Genomic DNA, 25,699 nt, shown 5'->3' on the forward strand with positions numbered 1-25,699 from the left:
TGGGGAAAACAAGAATTGTACCAGGAAGCCAGGAAGAATTAAGAAAAAAGAGAGAAGCTTTTTTTTTTTTTTTTTTTTTTTTAATAATCTGATCTTTATTTCTATTGAGAGGCAGGAAACCAAATACTTCTTCTGTCAGGGAGTGAATTTGTAAGTTCTTTGTAACTATGTGCTCCCTATTTGTTAACCTGAGTAATTTCTTCTCCTGCTGACTTCTTGCAAATACTTGCCAGTGGATACCTGAAGCCTCTTACCTCTTCTGTGGCATGCACTTGGCCTATATATAGCATATTCACTCATCTAAAGTGGGAAGAATAATCTGGCATCTTTTCTCTTTCCCCATCTTGCCATCAAAAGTTGCCTCAATGAGCATGTAGCCTTTAGAATTTTGAAAGAAAGAAGCAGGTAACAACTGGCCATGTTAAACTTCATCTTGAAACTCTTGAGGACACCTATCAAACTTTCCCCAAACTTTCTCATCATGTATGGTTCCATTGCAGGATGGGTGCAATGCTGAGTGCCAGCACGAACGGGATATCCCATTCTTTCCTTCTTGAAATTGCCCCCAGTCTTTTTGAGCTCTCTTCCTATTTGGAAGGAGAACTAAAGCAAATTTAGTAGAGAAAATAATTGAAAGCACTCTCACTTAGGCAACTAAGTGAGAGTCTATATAATTCTTAGAATGCCTAGTCCTCTCTTTACATAAGAGTACAGGTAATTGAGGTCAATGAAGGTTGGAGAGTCACAGAACTTGTCTGGCTACATTTTATTAAATCCTGCAAAGACTTAACTATTCTTCTGTAATTTAGGGATACTCGTCATTTAATAGGGAATAAACAAAAATCTGAGATATAAGGAAATTCTATATCCATTCTATATATATATAAATTATATATAGAAAAATAGTTTAGAAGAGGAGTTAATATCAATGTAAAAATAGGAATGTCAAAGCTGTGAATAATACATAGCGTAAATATGTATAAGGATTCAGCAAAATGTTAGCTGACACAGGGGGCTAAATAAACTTGAAGTTTAAGAAAGATAAGAAAAGAACCCAATATGCATAAATCTGAGGACAAAATTTGATATCGCTGCTAATTAAAAAAGGGAGGACATCATATTGGGAGGTTTCATTAATAAAAAGTAACAAATTATGAGAACAAATAGTCTTCTTATAGTTTATCTGGTGAAGCATTTTAATGAGGCATAGCTGTCTGTTCCATTACCGAAAGAGTTTTCTTATGTGTGACCTGGTAGATTTTCATACGGCTACACTGAAAGATATTCCCAAATGTCTGGCTAATAATTCTATTTATAGGCAACTGTTCTGAAGATTTAAAGTAAGGAGAATGAGGTTCATTTGGAAGCAGTGGGGAAAAAGATGGTAATGCTGGGCCTTGAATTTTATGGATGCTGTAGTTGTTATTTTGCATTTAAATAAGTGTTTTAAATGCCATGTTTTGTAGTTATTGCAGTTACTGTCCTCATCTTTTTGCCCAGCAAAAAACCCATTAAGTTATTCACTGAGATTGAGTCTAGATTTTTCATAAAATTAATAACTTTGCTACCGGTTTCTCAAAAATGAGTAGAAATGCCTTTTCAATGCAAATGCCAGTTTTTGATACAGTGAAAGTATTCTGTCTGTAGTGACTATCTGAACTTTTATGGGCAACTGGACATTGAGAGATTAGTATATGAACTACGAATAGATTTATCCTTAGATTATCTAATACATGTTTTCCATCCTGAAACATAAAACCTGATCTCTTTTTAAAGTTTTGGTTGTTCTGAAAAACGAAATGAAATTATAGTAAATGGCATTTTGACTGGGGAGAAAAAAAAAAAAACTTCACGTTATTTAAGAGAATGGATGCTGGCAATTGACTGTCTACTGTTTATTCAAAGCTTATAGATTAGCAGCCAGATGTGGCAGAAAGTTGGCTGATTTTTCATTCACAACAAAAACGATGCTGTGCTTAATGAACGGAGGTTTGTTATCCCACTAATAAGTAAAAAGAACATGAAAGCCCTTGTGTTTAATGCTTGTGCAAATAAGCTATTTGCAGGTGGCTTTTGGGCAGGACGTAAAATATTTTCAACACTGGGTCAAGTTTTTCATCCTCAAAAATTACCAGCAAGAGGAAAACCTCCTAAAAACTTTATTATGCTATTTCCCAAGTAAATGAAATGACAAGTCACTTATCATTTAATAAATTACATATGGAAATTATTTTCCTTATAATTTCATCAATCAATAAACAAATTCTAGAGGATTCTAAATATATTTATTTGGCTCATTTTTTAATGTGGTATCAAATTTTGTGGATATTCTTTTAGAGAATCAATTTCTTCAAATGGCATTGAACATTTAATGTAAAATGCCCTTCTTGAACCATACATATTTATTAAAAAATATTTTATATAGATTGTCCATTAAAAAACAATTTTCTATATATGTAAGCATTTTTGATAACTGCTCATGGGTCCATATTTATTTATCTACCTATTTATTAAACAATACAAATATTACACTTTGAAAAAAAAGGCCTAGTCTAATATCTCTCTATGTCAGAAGTAAAATAATTCAGAGAAGTCTATATTAAAAGACAAGATAAAACAAAACAGAAAATGATGAGAATCACAAAACCATTGCCAAATTTTCAGCTGTGACATTTACTCTCCATGTGGCCTTAGGTATCTTACTCTCTTATTTTAACCTCTGTTTGATGACTGTAAAAATAATTTGTTACTAAGAAGCCCTCTTGCTTTAGTAGCTGTGTCTATAGAATTAAGAACATAATTCACAAAAAGTGTTTGAGTCTTCCTGAAAACCTTTTAAAATATCAGTTAATCATTGAACAATACACAACTGCCTGATCATTTGCTAAGCGGGGTTGCATTCTCATCTCTGTTCACTCTGTCCTTTCTGAGACTCGTATAGGTATGAGATCTAGCAAAATATTAATGTTTAGTAATTCAAATTTTCTCATTCATGAACCACTTCAGCAGTGCAAAGAATATTTTGTAATTTCAAAAGGTGTTTTTATTAATATACTTCTACTATTCTACCCCAATCAACAGCAAATTTACCTAAATCATGAGACTGCTGGAATTGCTAATTTTTAGAAATAAAAGACATAAGAACCACTATTAAACCCTATGAATCCTTTATCTACAATGAGAATGTCCATGAGTCAGCTCTTCTGACCCTCTGGCCAGTGTTCTGGAGTTACTGATCTGCAAGTTGCTAACTGAACTCTAGCTTGGTATGTGAGAGCAGCCTTGGGTAAACCAGTGGAGCGACATTTAAGTCTTGACGTTGCCATTAATGATTCACCACCTGTTGCAAGTTCAATAAGTTATTCACACACCAAATTGTTGCCACAGAATTCGTTGAGATAAACTAAGTTAGAAAGACTGGGTGTCAATAAATGTTTTGCTTAATCAGAATTGTTAATGATAGAAATCCATATCTTAACAAAGTTGAGAAATCTTGTCTTCTTAATGTGTATTTATTGACTTCCCAGGATATGTCTTAGGAAACATAGCTTCTGTCATGTATTATGAGAGTGATAAGGAATAATAAACCACAGTGATTGAGAGACAGGGAAAGGCAGGGGGACCTAGAGACACAGTAACAGAAGATTAATCGACTAATGAAATAAACTTGAGAAAAGAGAGCACAGAGGAGGTTCAAGAGATGAAACCATATATTCCTCTTTATCTGCTCCCACCATCAAGGGAATTAATAGCATATTTTATAATGGATCCCTCACAAATATTAGTGTATAATTAAAAATCTATTAAAATGACTATTTCTTAGGGTACAGAAAAATATTAAAACAAGTAAAGAAAAGTTGCCATAGGATGGAATATTATATTTTCTTGCATGTCTGCTTCAAGGCTGAATCCTAATGGTCTTGTATGTAGGTAAATTATTCTTCTTACAGCAACTTCTGGGACGTGGTATTTGGTGGGGTATAAAAGGCAAGGGGTGTAGTGATGGTAAAGTGTAAGTACTTTGATCTTGAGCTTTGACTATATGGGACTTGGGATCTCAGAAATCTCGGGGATAAACAGTGGATTAAATCCATAAATTCATAAAGTATTGGTTATACAACAGGTAGAAACTATGTGCTACTTTTGGAGGGATAGTCTTCTTTTCTTAAAAAAACAAAAGGTCTTAAAGGTTTTGTATATATAAAGTCTTTTTTATTATAACAAATACTATTTTGTTTTTTAAAATGAAACAATCTGCACATATACAACTCCCCTCTGAAGAAAGGCAATTATTTACATAATTATGCAGAAATTCCTATCATTATGTAAATAATTGCCTTTCTTCAGAGGGGAGTTGTATATGTGGAGATTGTTTCATTTTAAGAAAAAAAATATTTATTTGATTAACTGAAGTTCTGGATGCTTAAAACATGATTAAAACACACAGATCTACCATCTCTCTGCACGAAGTGTAAATGTCTTGTAAGAAAATCAAGTAATAAAGACTATAACATTTATTATTTAACTGTGACTACAGTGGGTAGTAAGAAGGGAAAGCCCAGTGTGTTGGCTTTCTGTAGTTAAAAAACCCAACTTGTGGTTAGGAAATACCATTATTTATTATATCTAAATTCATCAAGTTGAATCCTGTAAAAGGTTTCCTGTTATCCACTCGTCTTCCAACTTCTGAAGTATTCTTTAAATTACAAAGGAGAAACCTTAGACACCACATTTTCTAGGATCTCAGTACAACAGAGCTCCAGGTGAAATTATGCTAAATAAGGCCATGAGTGTAAGATGTGGATGGCATAAAGAAGAGGTTTAGAGCGTTTTTCTGGTGACCTCCTGTTTAAGTTTGACAAGTATCTGAAATCATTGTGAGCAACTTTTCCATAATTATTGCATTTGCTGCCTTTGTGAAAATAGCAGCATTTTTTTTTTCCTTTCTTTGCCTATGCATACCATCTAATCAGGAGATAAGTCTTCTTCTTAGTCCCTATATTAAATATCTTTTTACATGAAATACATAGATTGGGATCTCTTTCGGACCTGTTCCTCTCTGATATATTCTTCAACTCTAAGATGAGTTCATACTCATCTTCTGAAGACCCTTGGAAATGGGAATTTTTTTTCATATTAGATGTTGGTAGAGATAGAGGCCCATCCTTTAATAAACATCTATGTGTCAGAAAATATACTAGGCACTTAGTAACTCACACAAATGTATCAACAATACAGCAAAATATCTGTATAAAATAATAGTTATTATATCCCTTATATGGAAACAGATCCACAGAGGAAGTTATACTAGCACCTGTAAATAGAAGATCCAAGAATTAAACATCTGTCTGTCGGACTGACTACAAGCTCTTTCTTTTTCATAAAATGCCAATTTATCTCCTGCTTCTAATTTTCTTATCAAAATTTATCATCTATTGTTATTGGGTCTATGGGTGGGTAATGACTCCTTGGCTTCTATTTTGTTCTAGTGGATTACTGTCTTCTTTATTTTTGTTCTAGTGTTTACTGAGAGTCCTAATTAATTAACCTGGCTGCTCTCACTTACATCAGCTCACCATTGTTTCTTCTCCCAGCTCATAATTTCTGTAACAGAGCTCTAAGCAATGATAAAGTTCTGCTATATGCTGCCAGCCTCTCTAAATCCAAGTGCCTCTTGTAGGCCAAGTTTACATGCACTTGTTTAAAACCTTATTGAATCTACATACACAGTCTTCACATGTTTTCCTCCTTGAAATAATGAAAAAAAAAATCTTCATTCTTTTTAAAACTAATTCAAGATGTCTAGGTAATACGATAACACTCTGCAACAAACAAGAAGTAGGGGAATATTTACCTGGTATTTCTGTCCGTCATTATCATTCTCACTCATTATAAAATTGGTATCTGAAAAAAATCTTGCTATAAAAACAAAAAGTAATGTATAGAGAGTATAAACAAAGAGTTTGCTTCACATCATAACCATTACCCATCCCATTGCCAAAGGGAAGATTGTACACTACATGATTCTGGGAAGCAGCATTCACATAGACTATAGCATGCATGACACATGCAAGAGTCCCTATAGTATTACCTGCCTTTTGCTCTTTGTAGACACACTCACGGATGATCCATACTCCCTGACCTGGAGTAGCCAGATAAACAATTGCATCAATTTATTATCATTCTTTCCAGAGCATTTTCTAGGTATTCCCACTATATATTCCCTCAAAGAGAAATATTTTATTCGTAAATCACATCTCACTGTACACATTTTCTTCTGAAATCTGAGTATTTTAATTTCATACAGTTTCAACTGTGGGAGTACCTGGCAGACTTACCTAACTCTCTTTAATCTAAAACACTCATAAACTAGCACAGAAGCTTGTCATATCATTACACGTTTATCCATTGCTCTAAATTACTTATACAGTTTTTCCTGAAACATCTATTAATATTGCACTGATTCAAGATGACTGTGAGCTTACTATTTGCCAGTGATGGCATGAGCACCTTGGTCTAGTCTAGTACCTGGCATTTAATAGGACCATTCTATTTATTTTCCTAAACTCTGGCAGCAAGATTAGCTCTAAGCATATTTTTTATCAGAACAATCGTCCATCTTTAACTACATGTGAGGAAAGTACTTTCTTATATTGTATTACACATTTTTATATGGCCACAGAAATCCTTACTTAATCTGACAAAATTAAGATAGATTTCTTTCTCCTAAGGTCAACGAAAAAATCATTCTCTACTGTTTCCATGGAGATGTTTCTCCTTTTCTCAATTGCCAATTGTCTACTGTGTGTCCTGGGTTCCATCTTTTCATATGTCATGACGATTCTCATCCCAGCATTCTGTTTCTCTGAATCAAAACCCTTGACTTTTCACTTCTCAATTGTTTTGCTTGTAATTTTTTTCTTTTCTTTATTTTTTTAATCCATAAATGCTATGAAAGTGTATGTTACCCATCTTTTATTTTGTATTTGTTTTCATATTTTATTCACATACCAAACTATACAGGAAATGAATAGAAGCAGATATTTCTTAGTAGGAGGTAGAAGTAAAATTTTGTTGAGAATAAAAACAGAAAAAAAAAGAGAATCCAATTCCGTATCATCAGTTTGCTCCTGAATGTCCAATAAGTTTCCACTTATGAGCTTGCTACTGTACACAACACAAGAGCTTTTAAAAAATTGTCGGCCGGGCGCGGTGGCTCAAGCCTGTAATCCCAGCACTTTGGGAGGCCGAGACAGGTGGATCACGAGGTCAGGAGATCGAGACCATCCTGGCTAACATGGTGAAACCCTGTCTCTACTAAATAATACAAAAAACTAGCCGGGCGAGGTGGCGGGCGCCTGTAATCCCAGCTACTTGGGAGGCTGAGGCAGGAGAATGGCGTAAACCCAGGAGGCGGAGCTTGCAGTGAGCTGAGATCCGGCCACTGCACTCCAGCCTGGGCGACAGAGGGAGACTCCATCTCAAAAAACAAACAAACAAACAACAAAAAAAAACTGTCCAAATGATAGTGTTTAAGAGTGCACTTTAGGCTAGGTTACTTTAAAAAAAAAATATGTCATCATCACTTTTGCCATCAAAAGTTAATTTGATGTATCATAATTGTTAAAGTTGAGTAGGATTAAGGATTCTTCTCATTCTGTGGTTTCCTTATAAACACAGTTTCTAATAAGTGTCTATTTTTTTTCTGTGAAATTAAATCATTAGATATTGCTGAATGTCTGTATATTTCTTACTTTTCTAGAATCTAATTTTTAAATATTTTCTTACTTTTTTCCTTCACCAAAGTCTTAAAACCCATGCAGCTGGTGTCTATTATTTAAATTCTGTGAAGTATTTTATTTGACTTTGTGTTTTTAGTCTTTTCACAAAAATCCTTTTATTGTTATCTTCTTTTCCAAAAGCACTTATTTCATATCTCTTTTTCATATGTATCTTCATTAGCAGGTTGCATTTCAGTTTCTTTAGTGCTTTTTTAGATGATAATATATTTTACTACATCTGCCTTCACAGCACTGTATATGCTCTGATGATCAGGTCTCTCATTTTCTTTTTTTAAATTCTCATCACTTATGGGACTCATGACAACGTAAAAGGCAGATTATTTTTCTCACCTGGCTTAAAAGTAAAAAGGCTTCATATGTTTCTCCTTTGATTCTTAGGCCCAGCATTTCCAAAAACAAACGAGTACACAAAACATTAGTTGTAATGATACTTCAAAAAGTTCAAATACTAGTTTTGGGCTGCTTTATGTCTATATTTCTCATCTAGAGAAATCTTCTGTTACGAAGTTTTGAACTATCCACTATATGTTAATATTTTCCAAATAAAGTTTCCAAACTGATATTTAACTACATTGTCTTATATTCAAACATAGTCTGAACTATTGTCTGTTGTGTCTCTAGATCAATATTTATAAAACTAGATTGTTCATGTAATTTTTTTCCTTTGCTAATTTTCAAGATCATATCAAAAATACCACTGTTGATTCCGTTTATTATGTTTCATTCTTTGAAACCGTATTGACCTTTTTCCTCTTCTTTCTTCATCATTTCCTGTTATCTCATCTTTGTCAGTCTTCCTATTAATGTTTTTTTCTTTTTGAATTATTTGTTAATTGACAAATAAACTGTACATATTTAAGGTGTACCACATGATGTCTTAAAGTATACATACATTGTGCAATGGCTAAATCAAGCTATTTAACATATGCATATTTAATATATGCATTACCCTGTAATTGGGTCCCTTTAGATTTCAGTACCTTAGTATTTTTAGTGACTGAGATAAAAAAAAGAAAAAAAAAGAAAAAAAAAAAACCGACAAAGTAGGATTAGGCTCTTGCTTGCTTGCACAGAAGCCAACATCCCTTGTTCTCACAATACAACTGCAAACTGCTGTTGTATTGTTTCTTTGTCAAGCAGGAGAAGATAACTTCAAGGTAACAAAAAACATATGCAGAAGGAATGAATGCCTATAAGGATGTTGCAACTAACTGCTGAGGCCCAGAAGTCTGGTTGTTCAGGATGTTATCAGAGATGAAAGAAACACAAACTTTCCCATTGGTTCCCTAAAACTCCCCCTCTTACTCTCTAGCTGCAAAAAAAAAAAAAAAAAAAAAAAAAAAAACTCTCTGCTTTATCTTATTGTTAAGACTTATCTGAGAGATCTTGCCCCGTTCTCACTTTGGCCAAATGGAATACACTTTTATCTATCCCCAAACGTTGCTGTGTCAGTGTTTGGTTTCAACTGAGCATCAGGTACATGAGCCCGAATATGGGCCTCTACAACATCTTCACCTACTTACTATTTTGTCTCTGCATGTAGTGAGAATACTTAAAATCTACTCTATTGGCAATTTTCAAATGTAAATGTATTGATATCCACTGTGTCACCATGATGTGCAATCAATTTTTCGAACTTACCCCTCCTGGCTAAGTAGAATTTTGTGTCTTTTGACTAACATCTCTTCAATTTCCCCATGCCCTAGCTTCTGATGACTACCAGTTAACTCTCTGTATCTATGAGTTTTACTTATTTAAACTCTACATGTAAGTGAGATTATGTCATGTTGGCTTTTAAGTGCCTGACTTATTTCACTTGATATAAAGTCTACCAGGTTCATACGTGTTGTTGCACATGACAAGATTTCTTTCCTTTTTAAGGTCCATTAACCTTTTATAGATCTGTTACTGAGACAATCCAAACTTATTGGACAATTATATGTTATTTGAATAAATTGAAACATAACAGCTTACAAAGGGTCAAATGGTAGTAACAACCTAAGAAATAGCTTTGGAATATTATTTCTTAGTTTAAAAGATGAAGATAATATTGGTCAGAGTCTTCTAGGCTGGAATTCTGGGCTACTTAGAGTTTATCAAGTAAATTGTAAAAGGATAGCCAATCAATATTTCACATGAATTTCTGTATGAATTTCGATTTGACAAGAAAGACTGTAAACAAAACCACTATTATCTGTAAACTACCTAATGTGGAAAGAAATATCCTTAAATAAAATCTTGAAAAAGCATATTACTCAATTTTTTTTCCTACAGATGTCCCATATGTTGTAACTAAGTATAAGATTTAATTGAATACAAAATCTTTCTTCTTAAGAAAATGTTTTATTCAGTTTTAGAATGTTAAAGTTTTTCCACTCTAATATATACAGAACTTCTCTAACCTTTAAAAATACTGCTTCGCTTATTACTCATGATAATTGGGTCACATATATAATTAAAACATACCATTTATTATTTCCCCATGTAAAAGGGCATTTAGTTCCCCAACTTAATTTCAAACTGTAATTTTAAACAAATTATAAAGTGTTTTGAAACATTAATGTGGTTAATTGTCTTATCTATTGTCTGTGTGCATCAGGGGCTGTGACATGCACAAAGGAAAGTAATCAGAGGAAGGAAGAGAAGAAGCTAAGTTCAAGGGAATTCATTAATCATGCCTTAGATGACTGAGCGTTTTATTATTTTCCCAAGTAAGCTGAGGCTGACAGTATCATGAATCGTTTACATACCAGTATTCAAACGTTCTATTTTTAAATTGGGAGGGGGTACGTTTTAGAATAGAATAATGAAATTCCCTCCATTTCCTCCTAGTGTACATACTTAAGAAGAACTTAATGGAAACATGAGGTTCTAAGGTCCATGCTGGAAACAATAATCAGAACTGTAGGAATTCTCTTATGGAAAACATTAATAAGAGGAAATTCTAGCAATAGAATTCATTGTTAAAACTGTAAGTTACAACAATATTGCCTCTGCATGCTGACTGTAATCCTCTGTAATCTTCAAAGGCAAACAGGGACAGTAATAATCTTTTCATGTACTCTTAACTTTCTTCTCTGAAAGGCTAGAAAATGTCTTATATATAGCACTCATACTGTCATTTAATCAAACCCAGTTTCTATTTTTCTTCAACTTCTAGATGAATGGATGCTAAGTCTTTATGTGAATTTCCTAAGTGTCTGTAGACTACATCTCCTATTTTTACTTCTCAAAGTTTCTGTCAAAGTGTGATAAAGAGTTTCACTCTATTGATACTATTAACTGCCAACCACTTTGAAGGCCTCCTCCTCCCCCTTTTTTCTTTTTCCACACATGTAGGCAAGCAGTAAGAAAACTCAGAGTCTCTCTCCCTTGGCTATGGCAGGGAAGTTCAAACCATTTAAATCCTCACCTATTGGAGCTGAGGGTAAGGGACTCACTTGGATCCAACCCTTAACCCCATTAAATACCAGAACTCCACTGCCTCTTCCTTAGGTTTCACTTCTCACTGAACCTGAAGGCTTTTTGTTGTGGATTATTTTGCCCTTTAGTAGGTAATAATACCATGTAAGTAATAAATTCGTTTCATTTCCTTTCGGTCTTGATATCCATAAATTACTAGGGGCAGGAATGGTGTAGAGTTGCCTAGTATTCACCAAATAAAGTAAAAACAACACACACACACTGAGAGAAAAATCTAGAGAAACATTCCCACGTTGCCACACACAGTTTTCTTGCTTGCTCCTGATAAATATAACTTTCTCTATCCATGAGGTCAATTAACAACTTAGGATAGGAAATATTCATAAGGAAAAATGGATGACTGCATGAAAGGAGAGTGTTCTACCTGACTTTATTCACTAATCGGAATATGCCTCAAAACTGGGTAGCAAAAACTGAGCTGTGGGTTTTGAGAAAGATTCCAATAACAAGAAAATGTACAAACATTTTTATTGTTGTTTATCCCTAAGCAATACAGCGTAACAACAATTTACACAGCATTTACATTGTATTAAGTGTTACGAGTAATCTAAAAAGGATTTAAAATACATGAGAGAATATAAGTAGGTTATATGCAAATACAAGACCATTTTATTAAAGGATTTGAGCATCTGCATTTTGGTATCTGTTGGGGGATGGGAGGTGGGGCGGCAGGTCCTGGAATCCATCCCCTATGGATACTGAGAGACAAACATGCATAGAAGCTACAAAAGTGAATTACTTATTTCACCTCTTGCTGTTGACTTAAGGAAAACTATGCACTCTGTCATCAGTATAGAGAGTTCTTGAAAAGCCTAGATCCTCCCAAGGTTTGAAAAGGTGTTGAAAATAGTGAGATGTAGTGATAGCTCAAATGGAGAAAAGAGAAGCAAACCTATAGGGAAAACCATTTCCCCTTTTAGAAGCAAGTTTGAAGTGGCAGATGACTATTCCTTTTTCTACTGAAAATATTTTCTTGGGCTTCCTGTCAAGTAATGTGAGTTGCAAAAGACATTGAAAATTGGACCAACTAATGAAATGGAATCAGGACATGGTTTCATAAAATAAGAGTGTTGTTTTTTTGTGTAATTTATTTACAGTTTCTTCCTTTTTTTGTTTATTTTTTAAACTTATTTATATTCCAAATAAGGTTTGTCATTTAACTAAACTTTTTATTTTGCCCCACATATCATTCCTACGGGTTCTTAGATTTAATAGGATAATAACATTTCTAAAGCAGACTGGTCTATGGCTTCCTTAAATTAATACTGCCTCTTCTCTTACCAAAGTTACTAAAGACAAATATAAATAATCATGACCAACATATAAAGATATGAATGAGATTTACAGAGAATAACTTTACTCAGTTATATAGGGTTACCCATAAACAAAGGGAATTTACTAGCTTCAATTGAAAAACAAATCTCATGGCATCTGTGATATTTACTTCTGTCCTCTCCACATTCAAAGGAAAACAAACACAGATTATCCACATATTTAATCACTTTTTATTTTACAAATGCTCTGTAAACAAAATGCTTCTCACACCTATTCAGTACAATTAAAACATAATAACATAGCTTTGCCAAAAGGTGTATTCCAAAGCTATCGGTTAGATTTATTAACTGATAAAGATGCACAATTTAATGTGAATGTTTCCTTTAGTGAATATACAGAATTCTCTCAAAGTTAAATTATTCAAAACATATCTAAACTCACCTAACTCAAAAATGTAGAATTCTTATACTCAATATCTGCACATTCTCATATACAAAATATAATCTAAATACTATTTTTAACAATGTAAAATTTGTTTATCTCTTTGTTATTGCCAAGATTCCACTGACTGTTGAAATATAAAAAAAAAAAAAAAAAAAAAAACAGCATTAAATCGGGTGTGATCAAATCACCTTTTTCTGTTTATCTCCACTACTGGCATTTATTGGCACTTGGAAACTATTTATAAACTCATATTCTTATTGCTAACATCAATTATTATGCAAATACTTGAAATTTTTACTGACTTCATAAATAATGCATGAAAGTCTATAGACTTCAACTAGTGAGCATTATCTTTTGTGGTTTATAAATACAGAATACAGAATAAGGTATAGTTTGGATGAGTCTGAACAACAGATGTTTCTGCTTTATGAATTCTAGTCAAATCATTTGGAAAGAGTTTTATTTATACAATAAGCATCTGCGTTTTGGAAAGTTAAACTAAAAATTATTTTGTCATTTTCTCTAATAGCTTGGGACCTACATATATCTATTAAGTTGACCATAAATAGAACTGAAGGTGATAGTAGAGGTGTTTAAAATAAGTTTGGATAGTTTTTACACATGCAAATCTATAACATACCTTTACCAAAATCTAAGATTTAAGAAGAATTAATGGAAATTATACAGTTATTCCAACTCTAAAGCTTTATGACACAAATATATTATTTAGATAGTATCTTCACATTAATTTTGTTTAAAAATCTCCATTATGCTTTAGAGGGGATTTCAATGAGAATATGTATACCCCATCACATTTTATCAAGCTGAAAACTGATTATGGAACTTTTTGTAGGTACAGAGCAAGTTTAATCCATTTAACTCATGCCAGACTTCAGGTATTTATGAATAACTATCAAGTATTCCTTTAATAATTTTTCTTTACAGGCTAGTCATCCTTACTTCCTTCAAGTAATTGTTAATTTGCTTGATGCCAGGAGCTCTAAATTATGTAGAACTCATTTTGCTAATTTCCATTATAATATATATTTCGTACAAAAATTTGCTTCCTCAACACCCACAGTTCAGTTTTTGCCACCCGGTTTTGATGCATATTCTGATTAGTGAACAAAATCATGCAGAAAACTCTTTTATTAAAAATAACCAAAACATAGTTGGGAGGGGGTGGTTAGGGCATATATTTTTGACCTTTGTTTGTCTCTTAGCCAATACTAAGTATTTTCACATATAATCCTATAAAATGTTTCTCCATGTTACACTTGAATACTCAAAGTTTTGAGGTTATATATAGAATTTCACAATTGTGTTTTTATTTCTCTATTCAACAAATTCTACCACTTAGACACTGGCTTTCTCTGTTTCTTCTGTGATCGTTGATAGAATTTTACCTATATTTACCCTAATAAATGAATTATCCAGCTATATTTTGCACAGGGGTCCTGCTAATCTTCTTGTATTGTTCCAATTTTAGTATACATGCTGCCAAAGCAAGTACCAGCTATTTCTGAAGAAGTGGTATGTACTACTAAGAACACAAGATAAAGAGAATCCTAGGAATAAAGTTGGTAAGCCAATTTTTTAATTCTGTTTCCTATCCTTTCCTTTTCCTTCTTGTCTTTCATTCTAGAGCTGATTCACAGGAATCCTTCAAACATTTCTTGGATAGGTCTTTCCGGAGTCCCTTCAAAAGTTCCTGTTTATAGATGCACGTAAGACATGAGAGGGTCAGAATTCTTCATGAGTCCAACTCTTTCGTTGGAACTCAAGAAAAGAAACTAGATTGGAGAGTAGAACTAGATGTTTTGAGTCATGTTTTAATAATGACTACTCCGCATGCACACATTTAGATGCCGTCCCCAGTCGAAGAGTTCTGCCCACTGTCAAAATTCATGTCCACCTGGAACCTCAGAATGTGAGCTTATTTGGAAATAAGATTTTGCAGACGTAGTTAGTTAAGATGAGGTCATACTGGAGTAGGGTGGGCCATAAATCCAATCACTAGTGTCTTTATATGAAAGGGAAATTCAGACACGGAGACACAGAAGCACACAAAGAAGAAGGTCATGCAAAGAAGGAGGCAGAGATAGGAAGAAAGCAGCTACAAACCAACCAGAAGAAGGATTTCTGAGAGCCCTCAGAAGACTCAGAAGACTGGAAGAGGCAAGGAAAGTTCCTTCCCTAGAGCCCTCAGAGGAAGCTCCGCCCTCAGTGGAAGCACCTTCTAACCTCCAGAACTATGAAAGAATACGTATCTGTTATTTTTAAGCCGCCAGGTTTGAGGTAATTTGCTGCAGCAGCTCTAGAAAACAAATATCCACAGGATTCTTCTTTCGAATAGGTCTGAAGGAGATGTATATATACAGATTTATATATTTATAAACATATAACAGATTTACATAATTTTATAAACATAAAATAGATTTATATAGTTTTGTAAATATAAACTTAATTTTTAATTACTGAATTTTTTTCTATAGGCTCTCAATTAATAAGGCAAATACACAATGACCAGACAGAATAATAATTGTCCTTTATTACTGTAAAATAATAATACTGTTTTTTACTTATAGATTATAAAGAATTACTGTGGTCAATTTAAAGCCTTTTCAAAAATGGTTTAAAACTAAATCTATAATATTCAAACATGATTATAGGACATTTCTTGTTTGAAATTATTTATTCTATTACGGTTTATATACAATATCCAATTTTATATTTCTACTTTAATATATTCAGCATTTAGCTCTGGACTCAAGATTATTGAACCATAGCCATTTATTTCAATTTCATATTTTGTCTTCATGTAGAAAATCCAAAATTGTATTTAAAATTTGGAATTCTCAAATTCTTAAACATGAACTGAGAAGAAAACATAGTATGTTAACATCTTAAAATGTTTACTAAAGTTAATGCATCACATGTAATATATCCAGAATCATATTCAACTGATATTTAATAAATATATCTGTGGATTATTCCTTTGAAGTAATATTTTAAGCATATACATGCATAGAGATACAGGTACATACATGGTTCAATATGGTGTTTTATTCCTTGCCTATAATTACATGGGTAAAAAGAATGCATATTTATGCTGAAATGAAACCATTTTGCTTTCTAAAAAGAAATTCAGACACACATTTCTAGTGCAATGATAGCAAATACTAATACACTTACATACATTATTTTGTCTTTTGACCTTTTCAAGCAACATTGTGCAAGGATATGTAGGTTACATTTGATCAGTTTTCAGATGTTTTGGCAGGTTTTGAGAAATTTTGTTTTATATCTTTGATAAAGTTTGACTGTGTCCCCAACCATACATCATCTTGAATTGTAATTCCCATAATCCCCATGTGTTGTGGGAGTGATCCAGTGGGAGGTAATTGAATCATGGGGGCGATAACGCTCCTGCTGTTCTTGTGATAGTGAATTAGTTCTCACAAGAGATCATGGTTTCATAAGGGGTTTTTCCCTTTTTGCTCAGCACTTCTCCTTCCTGCTGCCATGTTTAGGGGAATGTGTTTACTTCCCCTTCCAATATGATTGTAAGTTTCCTGAGGCCTCTCCAGCCCTGTGGAACTGTGAGTTAATTAAACCTCTTTTCTTTATAAATTACTAAGTCTCAGGTATTTCTTCATAGCAGCATGAGAATGGACTAATACAGAAAACTGGTAGTGCAGAGAGTGGGGTGCTGCTGTAAAGATACCCAAAAATGTGGAAACCACATTGGAACTGGGTAACAGGCAGAGGCTGGAAAAGTTTGGAGGGCTTAGAAGAAGACAGGAAGATTTGGGAAAGTTTAGAATTTCCTAGAGGTTTGTTGAATGGTTTTGAGCAAAATGCTTAAGGTGATACGGACAATTAAGTCAAGGTTGAGGTCTTGATGGAGATAAGGAATTTGTTGGGAATTGGAGTATAGGTCACTCTTGCTATGGAGGGAGACTGGAAGCATTTTTCCCTGCAGAACTTTGAACTTGAGAGAGATGATTTAGGGTATCTGGCAGATAAAAAATTTAAGTGCCAAAGTATTCAAGAGGAAGCAGAGTATAAAAGATTTGAAAATTTGCAGCCTGATGATGTGAGAGAAAAGAAAACCTCATTTTCTGGGGAGAAATTCAAGTCAATAGGGAAAATGTCTTGAGGACATGTCAGAGACCTTTACAACAGCCCCTCCCATCATAGGCCTGAAGCCCTAGGAGGGAAAAATGGTTTTGTGCCCCTCTTCCCACAACCCATGCAGCCTCAGGACATGGTGCCCTGTTTCCCAGCTGCTTCAGCTCCAGCCACGGCTAAAAGGGGTCAGTGTACAGCTCAGACTGTTGCTTCAGTGGGTACGAGCCCTAAACCTTGGCAGCTTCCACATGCTATTGGGCCTACAGGTACACAGAAGTCAAGAAAAGAGCTTTGTGAACCTCTTTCTAGATTGTAGAGGATGTATGGAAATGCCTGGATATCCAGGCACGAGTTTGCTATGGGGGCAGAGCCTTCATGGAGGGCCTCTCCTGAGGAAATGCGGAAAGGAAATGTGGGGTTCGTGCCCCCACACAGCACTGTCTGGTGGAGCAGTGAGACGAGGACCACCATCCTCCACACCCCACAATGGTAGATCCATCCACAGCTTGCACTGTGCACCTGGAAAAGTCACAGACACTGAATGTCAGCCTGTGAAAGCAGCTGAAGGGGGACCATACCCTGCAAAGCCACAGAAGCAGAGCTGCCCAAGGCTGTGGCAGCTCACCTCTTGGAATGGCATAAGTTTAGATGTGAGACATGGAGTCAAAGGAGATCATTTTGCAACTTTAAAGTTTAATGACTGCCCTATTGGATTTTGGACTTGAATGGGGCCTCAAGCCCCTTTGTGTTGGCCAGTTACCCCTGTTTGGAATGGGTATATTTAACCAATGACTGTATCACCATTGTATCTAGGATGTAACTAACTTACTTTTGATTTTACACATTTGTAGGCAGAAGGAACTTGCCTTGTCTCAGATGAGACTTTGACTTGAACTTTCAAGTACATGCTGAAATGAGTTAAAACTTTGGGGAACTGTGGGAAGGTCATGATTGTTTTTTGAAATGTGAGTACATGAGATTTGGGAGGGACCAGGGGTAGAATGATACAGTATGGCTGTGTCCCCACCCAAATCTCATCTTGAATTGTAGTTCCCATAATCTTCACATGTCATGGGAGGGACCCAGTCGGAGGTTATTTAATCGTGGGGTTGGTTACCCTCATACTGTTCTTATGATAGTGAGTTCTCCCTAGGTATGATGGTTTCATTAGGGACGGTTCCCCCTTAGCTCAGCACTTTTGTTTCTTGTTGCCATGTGAAGGACATGTTTACTTCCCCTTCTGACATGACTGTAAGTAAGTTTTCTGAGGCCTCCCCAGCCCTATGGAACTGTGAGTTTATTAAACCTCTTATCTTTATAAATTACCCAGTCACAGACATTTCTTCATAGTGGTGTGAGAATGGACTAATACAATCTTTCTCAGCTTTCGTTTCTTTGTGATGCAATTCAAGTTAAGGGAAGAAGAGTGTGGTAAAAATCAGCCTTGTTAAGACTTCTATAAATCATGAATTCAGCAGCTAATTCAAAGCACAATTTTGTACATGGTACAAAACTATCTATTATAGATGACTAATTTCAACTCTATCAAAGTGACAAAAAAAGAGCCATCAACATCAGCCCTCCTCAAAAATGTGTGCACTACTTTACTAACAAACAGTAACACCTAAACAATGAGCAATATTAGGAAGATAAAAACCCATAATGTAATGTACTATTTGACAGTCAAGTACTTTAACAATGTCCTATCCTTTCTATTACCTCTGGATACTTTATTCTTCTGCTAACATCAGCCCTCCTAATCTTTCACATTACATTCCTATATTGTAGCATTTCAGAATTTTCTGCCTCACAGTTGGAATGTTACCAGATATTCCTCAGTGTATGGACCACCTGCTATTGCTCTCAGCTCATGTTTGGATAAAACTGGTTTATGTAAAATTTTATTTTTTTCTTCTGGTAAATGAAAGTTAATTTGCAATATGTTTCCATGGGAGAATTCTAGGCATAAAAATAATATAATCACATCTAAAATTGCTAAACAACATTTTAAAAATACTTAAAATTTAATGATAAATCATAGTCATAAGCCCATAAAATAAAGTAATATCAAAATGAAAATTAGGAACACAAAAGTATGTGCCACAGGGAAAAATATAACCCAAAAGTTCTCAGTCTACAAAGTCTATAAAATCTATGTATTGAGTTTCTACTATGCATTCAGCACTGTTTTATGACCAAACATAATAAAATATTCTTGTTTCAAGTGGAGAAGTTTAGGCTGTATATGGGATGTTGTTACCATACATCAATGGCCACTGAATAATAATAAAACTCGCATTCTGTTCTTATGAAGGCATGCTTGTAATGGCTACTGCCAAATGAGACTCTATTTTACAATAGGGTGTGCATTTCTTATATATGTTTTATGTATCTCCGTTATTTAAAGGATGTCTCCCGTATGCTTTTCTCTTAAGATTCTGTTCTATTTTACTTTTAGACAACTAGCTTTTATTGTTTATTCCGTAGACTCTCTATTTGTTTCTCACCAATCAATGTTGGGCATGAAGCCAGGCCCAACAGAAGCCCTTAGTCCATGGAGAATTACTTTTTTTCACACTACCATAAGAATAAATATCTTAAAAATTTTCCAATATGTCAATGTAAAACTTAGAAAAGTTCAATCATTCCACATTGCCTTTGGCATTAAAATTAAATATATGGCTTAATATATAAAGCCTTTCACAGTTTAGCTTAATGGCAGCTATCTTCTTCCCATATAATTCACTCAACCTCAAAACTTGAAACTGCATATCCATTCATGGTTCTTTGCTTTTTTCCCTGCTTGCCAGGCTGTATCTAAGTTATATCAGAGATTACTCAGTGTTATCTCTTTTATACACCCTCTGTCATGTTTGCAGAGTGAATCGTCTCTATGGCTAATAGTTTATATAAACATCTATCGTAGATTATATTTTTAGTTAAATATTTACTTGCAGAACTTGTTATTTGATTACAGGCATTCACCATACATGCCTCTCTCTGACTTCCTTCAAAACATACTTCAGTGACTGAACTCAACAGGCACTGTAGCCTAGTAGTAAAAACAACATATTCAGGGGCCAAGATTCTTGCCTTTGGATCCCAGGGCCATGTACTAGCTGTCTGACCTTGAGCAAGTTACTTAAACTTTCAGTATCATAAGTTCCATTACTAGTGTGTTCATACTAGTGTAGAGCAGGTTCTTAATGTTGTTTCATTCAACAGCCTTCCATTGTAACACTGATGAGAAAAAACAAATTCCTGGTGGGAGCCACTGTATGTATGGAGTTTGCACCTTATCCCCATGTCTGCGTGGGTTTTCTCTGGGTACTCTGCCTTCCTTTCATATCTGAAAAATATATATGTCATGTTCATTGGTTGTCTACATGGTCCTAAAATGAGAGAGAGTGAGAGCGAGAGCGAGAGAGAGAGAGAGAGAGAGAGAGAGAGTGTGTGTGTGTGTGTGCGCCCTTGATAGAATAGTGTCATGTACAAAGTTTGTTCCCACCTTGTTCCCTGAGTTGCCCAGAAAGGCTCTGGCCACCTGCGACAGGAACAAGAAGGCAAATAATTATCTTACTTGTTTTTATTAATCTTTCTTAAAAGTACATAAAACTCATATTTACTTCAATATTTCATATTATAAATATTTTTATCTTTATTTAGAAGCTTGATGTTTTCATGACAAGCATTACATCATAGGAACTTAACTCTTGTTTAGATCAATTAGCCTATGATCAAGTTTGTTCCTATATAAGTTGTTTTGCATGAAGTCATAGTTGTCAAGAACCTAATGAGGATGTTAAGTGAGGATTTACAGTATAAAATTCTTAGGTTATTTGGAGAAAAATGACTTAATATAATTAGTCCCATAATGTAAAGATTTTTAGAGACTGATATGAAGGCAGTGTTTTATGAGGATGTTAGAAAAAGACAGGTGAGAGACAGGATAGAAATAACAAAAAGAAATATTAAAACCATTCTTTCCAAGAAAGAATAATTTCTATATGTAATCATAAAATTGTAGTATTGGATGGATTTACCAAAAATCCATTCCAGTGCTCAGATGAAAGAACTGAAGGCCTCTGAAGTCACACAAGTTTAAAGCAGATATGGGAATAAAATCCTATTTCATTGGTCTCTTCACCCATAGGTTTTTGTGTTATCCTTGACTAAACTCGGCAACATGTTTTCCTTATGTCATATCTTGCTCTTAATATTTGTAGGCTTTCTGTGACCCTTTGTTGACTACTTGACTTAGCTCTTTCTATTTGCCATTAGTTTAAATGTATATTATAAGCCTGCATTGAAGTTTTTCAAAATAAAAATATACACAAGCTGTTCCTTTCCCCAGATAATTTGAGGAATAAAAAGGAGAAATAATACAGTCTAATTTCAATATTGAAAGAGAGATCAGTTGAACTAAAACAGAAGAATAAATAGGGTATAAAGCAGTCCACTAAGATATTCATAATTTCATACTGAACTCTTTAGGAATTGTGATTTCTTAACTAGATTCATTTATTTATTTAATAAACTTTTACTGAATACTGCTGTGTGTCTGATTCATCTATTGATTAGCAAGATTAACATGGTTGCTACACTCACAATGCTCACATTTTGCTAGATAAATCATAATTTTAAAAATCATCATAATCATCATAAAACTTGAAATAGGGACAATGGATAGCCATTGATGTACTTTTGTGAAAGGAGTAATATTACTATATTTCAGGTTTTAAATGTCACTTCAGAAAAATATTTGGAGACAGTTGGAAGGAAGGTAGAGTATATGCAAGGAGACAAACAAGATGCTAATGCAGCAGGGCACCAAATATCAAGAAATAAACAGTAAAACATGTTTATTTTATGGGAGCTGGAATCCCAGATTTTTGCAGAAGATTAAAAGAGAAGCCTTGAGAGACATGTATTTGGGATAATAAACAAAATGTCATCATGCATTTAATATAGGGAGTGAGGGAATGAAAGGCATCAGAAATAACTTTCATGTCTCTGGCTTGAGAAACTAGGTAGATGATGGTGGCATTTAATGAGATAAGGAAAATGGAGAATAATATGTTTTATTGGGGCAGTGAGCTGAAGTATGGTGTGAATTTTGAACCACTGAGTTTGAAGTGCACTTGAGGAAATCCAAAGTGGTGGGGGTGGGGAGTGTTAAATAGCCAATCCTAATTAGAAATATTCATTGAAAAAATTATTTTTAGGAGAAATCATGACATTAAACCTAAAAGAACATATTTTGAATAATACCATTTATATCAATGCCTGATAAACAAAGTGCGTAAATGATTCTTTTTTATAAATTATTGATCATTCATTTAAATATTATTAGAACATAGAATTTCTATTTACATCACCTGCTATAAGAGTGACAGCATATTAGCCACTGGTATTTTTGCTCAACTATGCAATTTAAAAACAACACCAAAGAATATTCTTCATTGTGTTCATAAACTCTCTCTTAAGCAAATAAATAAAGAAAATGTAATGCCTAGCAACATTTTCTAGCAATTATTCTTCTGCAATGCATGAGTATATATTTGTGCTATTGTAGCATTAGGTTCAACCTAATTAACTCAGAAAATCATTTATGCACAATAGCCTATCTTTCATGTACAGTAGATCATGTCTATTTTCTTTACTTTCTGCAATTTTATATAACGTTATCACACACACGCAAAAAAAAGTGGTTGTGTTTCTTGGTTCTCAGCACTGCTGTTTATCACATCCATGTCCATACTAGTTTTTCCATGTGTGGTTGGTTCTCAGCACTGCTGTTTATCACATCCATGTCCATACTAGTTTTTCCATGTGTGGTTTAACTACCAAACTAACCATTTGAGATTAGATCATCTCTTGGATTTATGACTCTGTGCCTATAATATTTGAGCTGCCTATAGGTCTTTATAAGCATATATAGCAATACATGTTGTCCACAACAATCCCTTAGATATTAAATAGGTGAAACCTCTGGAATCAGGCAAACTGTGTGCAAATATTAAATATTGGTTAAGACCTTGAGAAACTTTTTTTCAACTATCTGTGCATATATTTCCTCACCTGTACAATGAAACCAATGATAAAACAGAACCTCCCCATTTGGACTACAGTAAGAATTTAATATTTAATTTTTAACAAATTCTTATGGTAAAGACTTAATATTTAATTCTTGACAAATTATTATGGTAATAATGTTTAATTCTTACCAAATTCTTATGATAGGGATTTAATATTTAATTCTCACCAAATTATTAGGGTAAGAATTTAATATTTAAAATATTCTTTTCTTAGGATATACAAACTTCTCAGAATAGTTACTAGCATATGACAAAACCTTAGGGAAGTTTAACAATTTTATTATAAATTAGATTGTTTAATATATAATTATGTTATATGAGTTGAGATAGTTAATGTAAATAAAAATTAATGTTCACTGGGTATCTTTTTATGTTACTCAGCTTTCAATTTCTCATACTATCGCAAAGAAAATGTAGCTAGTAGTTATTTTTCAGAAGTGTTCTCCAAATGTGCCTAATAATTTTTGTCAATGTTGAAAATCTTTAGGACTTTCTGTAAAGTCACCATTTAATGAGTTAAACTATTGTCTTTAGCATTTATGTCCTAATTTTTGGAAGGAAACACACACACACACACACACACACACACACACACACACACACACATATATATATATAATGACATCCTATCTTACTTGACCTAAAACTGCACAAAAATTTATATTTGCTGTTTGCTGTTTATTTTGCATTGGGAATGTCAGTTTTCTTCCATTTGAATACAAGTCATTTGGAAAATTCCTTACATCCAAGTTCTTCAGCTCCTATTTGTTAATCTTTTTTATTTCTTTGTTTCTTTCTGCCTTTTTTCTTTACTTTTCTTTTCTTTTTCTTTCTTTTTTTTTTTTTTTTTTTTTTTTTTTTTTTGAGATAGTCTCTCTCTTTACCCAGGCTGGAGTGCAGTGGCGTGATCTTGGCTTACTGCAAACTCTGCCTCCTGGGTTAAAGGGATTCTCCTGCCTCAGCCTCCCCCAGTAGCTGGGACTACAGGCACGTGTCACCATACCCACTTAATTTTTTGTTGTTGTTCTTTTAGTAGAGACAGGGTTTTGCTATGTTGGCCAGGCTGGTCTCGAGTTCCTGACTTTGTGATCTGCCCGCCTCAGCCTCCCAAAGTTCTGAGATTACCGGCATGAGCCACCTCGCCTGGCCTATTTGTTAGTCTTGATCTTGTTATGTATCAGTTGTTGGGTTGCTCCATGATTTTCACATTCTCTCCCTTTAGTTTGTATTGTGTTGGTTTTTGTTTTTTTCATAAAACACTAAAAATGTTTACATCATTTTAAAACATTTCAAACATAAAGCAATATCCTAAATAGCTTAACAGTAGCTTCCACACATGTTGGGTATTAATATAAAAATTTTTAAATTTTTTATAAGATCAATCAGTCTGTTCATATCAGTACTCAATGATGAGAACATTCACATGTTCAACTGTTCAGTCATTAGAGAAGCATATATAAAACATATTCCAAGTAAAGAGACATTATAGAGATAAAAAGCTAATAAGCTGAGTGAATGCCAATAGGCAGTAAATATTGATATAGGATGTTGCTTTGATGTTACCAATTTCATTTTATATATTGTAAGGACTTCCATTTACTATTAGAGCAAATTTCAAACTATATAATCTAACATTACATGTCATTTGCAATCTGAACTCAACAATTCAAAATAATTATGTTTTACCAACTATAATAAGACAAAAAATAATGGCTATTACGTATCAGTAAGCAATCTGAGACCTAGTAAGTATACATAACTTCTCCAGAGTCATAGTGTTAGCTGGTGAGAGAGCCAGGAGTTGAAATGAGGTGATCTGGCCTCAGAAACTTTGCTGTAAGCTTCTAAATATATCACAACACTATGCCAAATCCTTACCAGGAAGCATTTCACCATCTTCCAGTGGGAAGCCAAGTAAACATAAACTTTTAATAAAACTGTCTGAGTACTGTCAGAGAGGTATAAACACTTCTACCAGACAGTAATTTTTTTCACCATCCTGGAAGACCCTCAAGGTCAGGGATTTATTTTATTTGACTTTGTATTCCCAGTGCCTCCCATGACACCTACCCCACAGAGGACCTCATTAAATGTGTGTTGTTGTTTTATAGCAAAGTGATTCCAAAGCAGTAGTAGGGCTAGAGAAAAAATAAAAGTCTTTACAGTATATAAGAGTGACATTTGAACTCCATCTTAAAAAATAAATATAAGTACTCAAGGAAGAGATTCTGAGAAGAGGACATTTGAGACAGAGAAAACAATATGTGTAAACCAGACCTGAAGTGGGAGAAAAACGGATATATCTAAATAATAGGTGTTCGGATGTAGGGAAGCCAGAGACAGTGTCGGGAAAGATTCCTGACAGGAGTCTGTGGCAGTTTAGGAAGGAAAACCTTTATATCAGGCTTTCACCTGCACAGCCAGGGCTCTGCTTCACTGGAATCAGTAGAGGGAACGGGTGCA

At 34.1% G+C, this 25,699-nt stretch overlaps 1 protein-coding gene and 1 pseudogene across 1 annotated transcript in view; both read right to left on the minus strand.

Moving 5' to 3' along the window:
- The window catches only part of PCDH15 (protocadherin related 15), a 791,018-nt gene that overhangs the window by 557,006 nt on the left and 208,313 nt on the right, over window positions 1–25,699 (minus strand). The window lies entirely within an intron of this gene.
- On the minus strand, window positions 14,425–14,513 carry LOC111551337 (annotated as a pseudogene).

This window comes from Piliocolobus tephrosceles, chromosome 9 (genome assembly GCF_002776525.5).
Source record: "Piliocolobus tephrosceles isolate RC106 chromosome 9, ASM277652v3, whole genome shotgun sequence".
Classification (NCBI taxonomy): Eukaryota; Metazoa; Chordata; class Mammalia; order Primates; family Cercopithecidae; genus Piliocolobus; species Piliocolobus tephrosceles.